The sequence below is a fragment of the Cupressus sempervirens genome, chromosome 4, assembly GCF_028749045.1.
Source record: "Cupressus sempervirens isolate cs-2001-9-10 chromosome 4, ASM2874904v1, whole genome shotgun sequence".
NCBI lineage: Eukaryota > Viridiplantae > Streptophyta > Pinopsida > Cupressales > Cupressaceae > Cupressus > Cupressus sempervirens.
Genome location: NC_143121.1, coordinates 85,367,857 through 85,379,442, shown reverse-complemented (window position 1 = coordinate 85,379,442; position 11,586 = coordinate 85,367,857).

Here is an 11,586-nt window from a genome sequence, read left to right as displayed (position 1 = left end):
ACCACTGGATTGTTCCCCGTCTGATTTGTGACCCAATTCTTTAGTTAACTAGAAGATCCTGGCCGCACATGCTACGGGCATCCTGATTCTCCTGCCTCACCCATTCACCTTGGTATGCCTATCTTTATTGGAGGATCTCTTGGGCGTTAGCCTCTTCCTCGTCAGCTCTGTCGATTGGGAACTATTCTCCTGCAACACCATTTGCTACTCCCCCTGCATTTGCATTCCTTCAGAGTCCATTTCCACAAGCAATCTGGTATGGCCTATAAATATATGTATTCTTAAAAAGATAAAGTATGCCTCTGCAAATCTGTATCTGCTAGGAACACAAAACTGAGCTAGGTATTTCAGTAGAAGACAGGTATTTGAATGTTGTTTATGGTTGATTAAACGTTTGGTTGGATTGTAAGAGATCAATTTACATTTTTTTGTATATAGATATCTAATATACAACATTTCTCTTTGAGCATAGAAGATATATTGAATTTTAGTTTGGCTGAGCTTAAAAATGGTGGCGGCATCGACATGAGATAGAAACTATAGAATTGTTTACAACTACAAAATCAAATCATTCCTTAAATGCATTTTCCTTTTAAATCAATTGTTGTTCTCTATAGAAAATGGTATGATTATAGATATACCAATCCGCATAACTCAATTTATTTATTTTTATCATTTTTAGACATTTTCACATAATTGTAAAAGCAGATTATAAGATAGATTTAAATGTACCACATTACAATGTGAAGGTAGCTCTTGAAAACCCCCACCACTCAAATTAATCTAATATGATTCCCCCATGTTGCTGTACAGGCGAAGGAAATCCCAGATTCATCATTTCCACATCATCTGAGAGTAAAGAAGTTCCATTAACCAGTGATTCCCAACAACCCACTTGAATCTCACTAAGGATTTCTTTGAAAAATGGGGATTCAACTTGTGAAACACGGCATAACATCTCTCCCACTTCTGCCATAGTTACACCAGGGACTTGAGGGAATCTTCTCAGGGCAAAATTGGCTACGACTGCCTAAATGTCTTCATGCCAAAAAAGTGAAGAGGCCGCGGAGATTTCAATTGGAGATTTGATGAAGTTGAAGGTGGCATTTGGGCCTCTTAAGCAGAAGAGAGCAAAATCATAAGGGTAGGCTACTTCATTTGTCGTCTCGTAAGACCCCAACCAAATTTTAGTTCTTGAATTGGGGATAAATGATTTGAAAAAGAAAGGAGTTACTAAAAGAAAAGGATAATATGTGGTGGAGTATGTCCAATTACAGAATCAAATCATTCCTAAAATGCATTTTTCTTCTTAAATGTTCGATCGCCATGATTTGATTTGCAAAGACTTGAAGTTTTTTAACCAGAGTCTCAAACTTTTGTTGTTATAGATGGTTTAGGGTTTCAACATTGTGCAATTTATATTTTCGTCAAATTATTCTACAAATATTTCAAATACACATGATGTGAACTCTCATTACAACTTTACAAACCTTTTTGTTTTCACTAACCAATATTAGATATTGTGATTATATAATTTGAAATGCTGGATTAAATTTGGATAAACAAATTAAATAATAAAGTTAAGACCATAACAACTAATGAAATTACAATCGATTTTAAAAATTATAACAAAATGTTAGATATTATATCAAATTTTTAAATAAGGCTGAAATTTATAACATTGGGGAAATATTGAATTCATGAGGTTAAACATATAAAATTAAAATTAAAGAATTTTCTAAAGCACTATAAAATTAGCTTACAAATAAGATTAAGCTTTATAAATCAATTCAAAATATATGCATATACTCAAATTTCAAAAGGGATGTGTGGGTGTGGGAATGGGTGTGAGAGGGGCAGTGGGGAGGGTCTACATTATTAGTAGGGTGGAGGTGGAAAGAGAGTGTAAAGAAGGAAGTGTGGGTAAATTATAGAAGGGGACATGTGACAAAGACTGTGACAAGGGGATGAGGGTGAGGCATGAAGTAAACACTTTAAGAGAGAGTTAGAGACAAAGATACATGAGACAAAGAGAGCAAGTAATAAGGGACATGATAGAGGTTGGGGGGGAGTAGGGGGGCAGGGGCTATGAGAGACACAAGATAGACATATAGAAATAATTTGAGAAATAAAGAGATATGAGGAGGGGACATGAGAGTGAGATAAGAGGAAATATGGTGAGAGACATGTGTAAAAGAGATTTTGAATAGGGAGAAGAGATTGTAAGAGGATATGGTATGAGGTAGAAAGAGACAATGTCGAGGGGAGAGAGATTAGGTACATAGAAAGAAAATAATTAGGGCATCAAATGGATGGAATTTGTGATGGGGGGAGGAATTTGGGAGCGAAGAGAGAGAGAGAGAGAGAGAGAGGATGAAAAGTTATAGATTATATCAAATTTTGAAATAAGGTTGAAATTTATAAATTTAGGAAAATATTAAATTAATGAAATTAAACATATAAAACTTAAATTCAAAGAATATTCTAAAGTAATGTTAAATTTGTTATGAGAAAGTGTTATAAAGTTAGCTTTTAAATAAACTTTAAGTTTGCAAATAAAATCAAGCTTTATAAATTAATTCAAAATATATGCATATAGTCAAATTTCAAAAGCGATGTGTGGGTGTGGGTGTGGGTGGGGGTGTGGGCATATATGCGGGTGTGGATGTCTGTGTGAGAGAGGACGGGGGGGTGGGGAGGGTCTACATTATGAGGAGGGGGTGATGGGGAGAGAGTGTATAGAGAAGGACAAGTGGGTAAACTATATAAGGGGACCTGTGGGAGAGAGTGTGACAAGGGGATGAGGGTGAAGCATGAAGTAAACTCTATGAGAGAGGGTGAGAGATAAAGATACATGAGACAAAGAGAGAAGGTAGTAGGGGACATGATAGAGGCTATGGGGGGGCACATGAGAAACACAAGGTGGACATATAGAAAGAATTTGAGAGATAAAGAGATATGAGGAAGGGACATAAGAGTGAGATAAGAGGAAATATGGTGAGAGACGTGTGAAAGAGAGATTGTGAGAGATACAGATACATGAGTGATAGATATGGCATAGATATAAAGGGTAAATAGGGGGATGAGATTGTGAGAGGAGGTTAAGGAGAGACTTAAAGAGATTAAGGAAGTAGGGAGGTAGAGAGATGATGTAGAAATAAATGGTAATAGAGGAGAGGATATGGCAACTAGGGCTGGAAATAGGACAAAGGGAGAAATGTAGGAAGGTATGAGGTAGAAAGAGACAATGTCAAACGGGGGAGAGATTAGGTAGAGAGAGAAAATAATTAGGGCATCAAATGCATAAAAATGGTGATGGATGGAGGAATTTGGGAGAGAGAGAGAGAGAGAGAGAGAGAGAGAGAGATGTGGTAATTAGGGAATGGATGAAAATTAAAACAAAATATTAGCTATTATTTCAAATTTTAAAATAAGGTTGAAATTTATAAATTTAAAAAAGTATTAAATTATTGAAGTTAAATATATAAAGTTAAAATTAAAAGAATATTCTAAAGTAATGCTAAATTTGTAACGAGAAAGTGTGATAAAGTTAGCTTTAAAAGAAAGTTTAAGTTTAAAAATAAAATAAAGCTTTATAAATTAATTTAGAATATATACATATGGTCAAATTTCAAAAGGGATTTGTGGGTGTGGGTGTGTGCGTCCGGAGGGGGGGAAGAATAGGGGGAGTGAGGAGGGTCTGCATTAAGAGGAGGGGGTGGAGTGTGTAGAGAATGGAGGGCGGGTAAATTATAGAAGGGGACATGTGAGAGAGAGTGTGACAAGTGGATGAGGCTGAGGCATGAAGTAGACACATTGACAGAGAGTGAGAGATAAAGATACATGACACAAAGAGAGCAGGTAGTAGAGGACATGATAGAGGTTGTGGGGGGCATGAGAGGCACAAGGCATATATATAGAGAGAATTTGAGATATAAAGAGATATGAGGACAGGACATGAGAGTGAGATAAGAGGAAATATGGTGAGAGACATGTGCAAGAGAGATTTTTAAGAGATAAAGATACATGAGTGAGAGATATGGGATGGATATAGAGGATAAATAGTGGGAAGAGATTGTGAGAGGAGGGAGAGGAGACTTAAAGAGATTAACGAGGTAGGAAGGTAAAGAGATGATGTAGAGATAAATGGTAATGAAGGAGAGGATATGGTAACTAGGGGTGGAAATATGACAAAGGAAAAAATGTAGGAAGGTATGAGGTAGAAAGAGACAATGTCAAAGGGAAGAGAGATTAGGTAGAGAGAAAAAGAATAATTAGGGCATTGAATGGATCGAAATGGTGATGGGTGGAGGAATTTGAGAGAGAGAGAGAGAGAGAGAGGCATGAGGTAGACATAGTGTGAAGGGCATGAGAGGTACAAGGTATATATAGAGAGAGAATAAGAGACATGAGAGAAAGATAAGAGGAAATATGGTGAGAGACATGTGCAAGAGAGATGTGAGTGATAAAAAATACATGAATGAGAGATATGGGGTAGATATACAAGGTAAATAGAGGGAAGAGATTGTGAAAGGAGGGAGAGGAGACTTAAAGAGATTAAGGAGACAGTGAGATAGAGATATGATGTAGATATAAATGGTAATAAAGGAGAGGATATGCTAACTATGGGTGGAAATAGGACAAAGGGAGAAATGTTGGAAGATATGAGGTAGAAAGAGACAATGTCAAAGGGCAGAGGGATTAGGTAGATAGAAAGAGAATAATTAGGGCATCGAATGGATTGAAATGGTATTAGGGGGACAAATTTGGGAGAGAGAGAGAGAGAGAGAGAGAGAAGAGTGCCTAGAGGTTGACAGACATGGGCTTGGGCTATATCGTAATAAAGAGGAATAGATGGTGAGAGGGGGATGGATATAAGAGAAAGAGGGAATGGTAGAGGGAATAGGGGAGAGATGGGGTAAATATAATAATTAGGGAATATGATAGATGGACATGGTAATGAAGGAAGGAAGAGAGGATAATAGTGATAAGAGGGTGGAGGGGGATGGGGGAGTTAAATAGGAGAAGATATGTTGAGAGGAGAGTGGGAAAATAGAGAAACAAAGGAATTATGGGGGGAGAGATATGTATTATATGTTTGGGAAAGAGAGATGTGTGAGAGAGACTAAGAGATATGATGTAAACATATATAAGATATTTAGGGGGAGAAATCGCTAGAGGGGCAGAGAGATGATAGAAAGATAGAAGGGGGAGTGGGGAGAGATAGAGGTAAATATATATATATATATATATATATATATATATATATATATATATATATAGAGAGAGAGAGAGAGAGAGAGAGAGAGAGAGAGGGGGGGGGGGGGGTGGGGGGGGGGGGAGGGGTAAGGCGTGAGGTAGACATCATGTGAAAGGTGAGAGATAAAGAAACATGAGAGAGTTTTTGAGACTTTAATTTAATGAATAATACACAAACCATGTATTATAAAAGTTGAACCCTTAATAACTCTCTAACTCTTGATTTCCTTAAAGAAGCCCACTATGACTTTTTCTCTATTGCAAATAATAATCTAGCTTTAAGTATAAAACTTAAGCTAGCATTAATGCAAATGGAAACTCTAATTTCAATCCAAATTCTAATTAGTTGAATATAAATAAATAAAAATTGATTGTATTAATTATTATATAGGTGGTGATTTATTTTTTTCCAAAGGGAATCTATTTCATTAAGCATATTTTTGAAGTGAACATATAAAATCTATAATGTACCATAAATATAATAAATATAACAATAATTATTTATTCTTGTAAATTACCAACAATAATGTATTTCACTCTTCCATCTACTAGCTTATATATATTATATATATATATGAAATAAGTCGAGAGATATCCTTCTCGAGGTGCTTATTGCACTGAGTGAGATTATGAAAATAGGCGCCTTGAGAAGGATATCTCTCGGCTTATTTTATATATATATATATAAGCTATATATATATTTCTAGAATGACACTTTATTAATACTTTATGTTGTTACATAAAATTTCATTTATGCTTTCAAAATTTTTATATATATATATATATATATATATATATATATATATATATATATATATATATATATATATATATATATATATATATATATATATATATATATATATATATATATATATATATATATATATATATATATATATATATATATAATTCATCTATCTAGCACTTCCATCGGATGCATATATCATTTTATTAATAATTACAATAAATGTGAAAATACAAAAAGTGGGCTATAAAATTGTAGGTAATTCTCTGTAGTCTTGAATTCAAATCCAATGACCCTCTTCTTCAATGCACTACCAGAATACCTCTGAATTGAAAAACAAAAATTTACAATAAAATGAAAAAGTTTGGAGTGGTATACAAAGGGTCAGCGCTTCCAATGTGCTTTGAAGGGCCGGTATCATTTTACTGATGTATCTATCGATTGAAATTATGTTGAATTGGCAACCTTTCCTAATGGAGCGAAAGAGCCCAAAGGCATCAAACTGCAAATTATTAATGGTAATGCAAGCATTAGCATTACCAAAAAGCATCAACAATGCGCTTTCTTGTTTGTAGACTTTTTGTTAAGCCTCTGGCTCTGCCATTCAATGGCATAAAACGCTCTGCTACTACTAGTCTTTCTCTCCAACACCACACTGGCTCAACCAGTTTGAGTGGAAATGTCACTCAAGGTGAAGTGAAGTTTTTCATTTTCTTGGCATCACCAAGCCGCTCTCTCTTGCTGGTAAATTTCAGATTTGTTCTAAGATTCTAGTGGCCACCCATGTTTATTATTCTTCCTATTGGGCTCCTTCCAAAGTTTCCTATCTTAAGTTGGAACGCCTACTCAGAGATTTCCTTTGGGTTTCTAGTTTCGATCACCATGGATTTCATAGATTTGCCTGGGAATTTTGTTGCCTCCCTAAAGAATCTAGTGGCCTTGGTCTGCTTTCGACTCACAAACAAGGCCTTGCACTTTGTGCCAAGTGGATCATTCGAGCTATTACTGGAGATGAAGCTTGGAAGATTCAGGTTCACCATTGCATTTCTTTTGGCTTCCTTGTTAACAGACCTGCGTGGAAGGGGATTGGTTTTCAAACCCTTCTCATCATGCGCAATCCTGTTGTCATATAGCGCTCATTTGTTATCAAGAGCATCTGGAAAGCCTGGGAGGCTATCAAGCTCTGGCTTCATTGGGCTGGGGGTGACTTTCATAATGGTCTTTCCTTGAATCAATAGAATATTTGGTGGTCTCCCCTGTTTGCCATTCAAGGTAACCCTTTTGCTAAGACCCAAGGTGCAAGTGCTCTTTGTTTTTTCAAATGTGGCATCAGAACTGTCAAAGATCTCTTTTCCAGGGTCACTATGAGTTTCGGGACCTGAGAAGACATGCAGGTTTAGTATCGTCTTGTCCATGCAGATCAACAAACTTTTGACCTATTGCTTTCCTCCATCCCCGTACATCTGGTGCACAAAGTTCGAATTCAGTCTGGTTGTCCTTGGTGACATGACTTGAAGTGGTATCTTGATACTCCTTTTGCCAACTACAAGCCCAATAAGGGATACCGATGACTTTCACCCCATCTTCCAATGGTAGACATGGTCAACAAGAGATGGCATTTGCAATCTTCACTTTCTCATTGGAAAAAATGCTTCGATACCATCTGGTGCACTATTACTGAGCCCAAGATCACACACTTTGCTTGGTGCCTTGCTTTCCAAGGTCTTCCTCTGGGGCCTCGGCTCAAGCACATAGGGGTTCTTGATCTCAGATGCCCCTTCTGTGGCCAGCCTGAGTCCTTTCTGCATAGTTTTTGGTTTTGTAAATGTGCACAGAATTACTGGCACTAGATTCATGATTTTTTCAAGCCCTTTAGGCCTGAACCATTTTCATGGCACATGATCCTACTGGGTGATTCCCCCAAAATTCCCAGAAAGTACTCCCAAATCTGGCATACATTCAGGATGGAAATTTTGTTTACTCTGTGGAAAGATAAACATTTTGTTTTATTCACACACAGCTTTTTGGATGTTAATATTGTAATGTACACTAAAGCTTGTATTTGTAACAATGTTATTATGCAAATATAGGTGCAAGCTAACAAAGTTGCCCTAGAAGTTGCTCACCTATAGGAGCTGCTCAACCACTGGGGCAATGCCCCTTGCACTGTGGCTCTAGTACCTCCAGATGCCTTGGCAAACACATCGATGCCTCGTGGCTTTTGGCAGCGACGCCACTCCTCAGGCTGCCACTCGCACACTCCGCACTCGCAAGCCTCCTGCCATCGCTCTCCTAGTGGTGAGGCTGGTAGCTGGCGGTGCTGCTCTGCCTTTCCACCCCATGGTGGGTCTGGCTGGTCCCTGCCTCCTCCTCTTGGTGCTCGGCGAGATATTACTAGTAAATAGCCCCGCCTGGGACTGGCGATTTCCCCTCCGTAGCCTAAGGTCAAAGATGCAGAGGCTTCCATTGATCCCCCTGCTGCTATAACTCCTGATGATGGCTGGTCTGTACCTAGCCTGCCCCCCAATTCCAAAAATGATTGGGGTTTCAATGAAAAAGATGATCCTCCCCCCTCGGCTGCCACTACTTTGGTAGCCTGAGGTTTCTTTATATGTTTTTTTTTTTATGAATAGTTGCTTCTTTTGGCTGATGCCATGTGTTTAGTTTTGGCTTTGGCCACTTGAACTCTCTCGCAGGGTGATCGTGTATCCCTCGACCCTTTTTTTATGAATTGTATTCTAAGTATATTTTTTAATAGAACGTGACTATTCATCAAAAAAAATAATGTTGAATTTGTATGTTTCTGGTTTTCCTTTGCATAACGAGTCAATTAAACATCACACCTGTGAACTTGTAAGCATCTCCTTGTTTTTTTAAATTTAAAAGATAGTACGGTATCAAGATTAACACAAATTTTGTACAGATCTCGTTGCATTTGATGAGATAAAGATATTAAAACTGATGCAAAGTTTCTATATATCTCGTTGTATTTGATGGAACATTGTGGTTTGAGTCCTTCAAACTAGGTAAACTCTACCTGTGGCAATGGAAGCTAGCTTAGTTGTGTTAGACCATGAAAAGTTTCCTTTCAAAATAGTGATGAATAATGATAAATTTGACCATAACGAGGCTCTGGTCGGAGAGGAAGAGAAGGGGATGAAGTTGTTTCAACTTTTGCTCGAGTCTAGACATTTGTTAGGTGATGAGAAATATGATGACGCTGCTGAAATGGTGACAAAATGAAAACAACTGTCTTGTCAGATAGGGAATGTCACACAAAGTGTGAAAAATTTAACTATTGCAGTCACTGATTATTAATCTCCTATCATAAATGATTATTAAACTGCTGAAAATAAATTCCTAGCTAATATCAAAAAATAACACAACTGCAACTTCACTGATAAAATACGGAAAGAAATGCACAACACAATGAACACAATATTTTTGGACAAATTGTCCCTGGAAAAAACCCTAAGGGAAAACCAGTTCTACAGATGGGAAATTATATTAAACTTCAGCAAATCAAGAGATACAAAATTCCTTGCCTCTTACTGGCAGAACTTTGACAACCTCCTAATTTATCCCACTGAAATTCCCCACTGCTATTCCCACGCTAACACTGCACCCTTGCTAACACTGCAAGACTGTTTGCTAACACTACAAATGTTTCTCCAAACTTCTCGTTCACAAATGCCCCCTAGACCCCCTTTTATACTACTCTCATTGGTAAACCAATGTCTGAGATTGATTTACAATCAATGGTGGAGATATAAAACAACTTACCAACCCTAACAAAATTGGTTTCTAGTTGCTTCTAAAAGAAGTCAATTATTTAATAAATAATTGTCCTTGCTCTAACCAATTTGTTACAAAAACAAATAGATACTAAATAATAGCATATGGACAAACAACTATGCAAGCTAACAAACTAACACTCCCTCTTAGCGAGGAAGCTGTTCTGCAGGACACCTAACTTATCTCTGAAGAAGATAAATTTTGCCTTCCCCAATGCCTTAGTCAGAATGTCTGCTACCTGCTCCTCTGTAGGTATGTATTGTAGCTGAACAACTCCCCTTTGTACACAATCTCTGATGAAGTGATATCTGATATCTATATGTTTAGACCTATCATGAAACACTGGATTCTCAGACAACTTGATGCAACTTTGATTGTCACAATGTATCACAATAGTCTCAACCTTCTAACCAAAGAAGGCTACTAACAACTTTCGAAGCCATATAGCTTCACATGTTGCCATGCTAGCGGCTATGTATTCTGCTTCTGCTGAACTTAGAGCCACAGACTTTTGCTTCTTGCTGAACCAAGATACAACTCCTGATCCCAAGCTGAAACAACACCGTGAAGTGCTCCTTTTGTCTGTTGTACTTCCTGCCCAATCTATGTAAGTATAGCCTATCAACCTGATACCTTCACCTCAAACATATCTGATCCCATACTCAACTATACCACACAAGTAACGTAGCACATGCTTAGCCACTATCCAATGCATTCTCTTTGGTTCAACCATGAACTGACTAAGAGAATTAATTGCAAATGCTATATCTGGCCTAGTGTTGACCAAATACATAAGCGATCATGGGTGTAGACATGGCATTGCAATCCTCCATCCCAAATTTCTTCAATATTTCAATGCAATATTTCCCTTGACCAGGGAAAATCTCCCCATCTGTTTGCCACACTTCCATGCCTAGAAAGTAGTGCATAAGTCCTAAAGCCTTCATCTCAAACTCTTCTGCAAGGTTCCTCTTGCAATCCACTATGAGCCCTAGTGAACCTATAAGAAATAGGTCATCCACATAAAGAACAAGAATGAGAATCTCACCCCCAACCATCAAGTAGTAGAGGTTAGCATCTGCTTCACTCTTCACAAAGCCCATTTTCTGCAAGTATGCATCAATGCACTCATACCACGCTCTAGGAGCCTGCTTGAGTCCGTATAATGCTTTCTTCAATCTGCACACGTGGGTCTCTTTGCTGTGTGCCACAAAGCCTTCTTGTTGTTCTATGTATACCTCCTCCTTCAACTCACCATTAAGGAATGATGTCTTGACATCCATTTGATGGATTTTCCATCCCATCTATGCTCCAAGTGAGATTACAGCTCATATAGAAGTATACCTGGCAATTGGAGCAAATTTCTCCTCATAGTCTATTCCCTCCTTCTGAGAGAACCCCTTTGCCACAAACCTCACCTTGTATTTCTCGATGCTACCACCTGCACCATGCTTTATCTTATAGATCTAGCGTGATCCAACTAAAACCCTATCTGTTGGTCTAGGTATTACCTCCCACACATCATTCTGCATTATTGAAGAATATTCCTCAACCATAGCATCTCACCATACCTGATGTTCTGCAGCTTCCTGATAGCTAGAAGGCTCACTATCTACCAACTGACTAACTAATGCCACATAGTCATTGAACTTGGTTGGTTGTCTTCGTTGTCTAGTACTCTTCCTAGGAGCTCCCACAAACTCTTGAGTATCCCTTTGTGTATTTGGAACCACATGGTTCCCACTACCAACTGTAGAGGATGAAATGTCAACCTCTAAGTCTTC